This window comes from Ostrea edulis, chromosome 4 (genome assembly GCF_947568905.1).
Source record: "Ostrea edulis chromosome 4, xbOstEdul1.1, whole genome shotgun sequence".
NCBI lineage: Eukaryota > Metazoa > Mollusca > Bivalvia > Ostreida > Ostreidae > Ostrea > Ostrea edulis.
Window position 1 is genome coordinate 79,763,481 of NC_079167.1, and position 485 is coordinate 79,763,965.

A 485-nucleotide genomic window follows, 5' to 3' on the forward strand; every position below is an offset into this window, starting at 1 on the left:
TACTGTCAAAGTTCAATGTGTATATTTGTGATATTCTGTAGGGTGCCAAAGATCAATGTATGCATTTGTGATATTCTGGAGGATGCCAAAGATCAATGTATGCATTTGTGTTATTCCTTCGGGTCAACGCGTTGTTTGTCAACATACGACGGGTGGTTCATGTCGTATTTAAAAATTACCCGCCCGTCTCAAACGCTTATATAAGTAATAAATAACTATTCTAAAATATTCACTTGACTATGGAGTGTGACGGTACACGATCATTGATCAAATCTTTTGCCCTTCTGCCTTCAAAGGATCTGATTAAGTCTACGCCCCACTTCATTAATTTATCATGGCTTTCTGGGTTATTACATTTGCACCAAATACGAGGGCTGTTCGATATGTAATGTGTATTGTACCACAGCGCGATAACGCTTTGTACGATTTCGTGGATGATGATACGTTAGCGTGCCACACCTACTGCAACACCGAACATCCGTTTT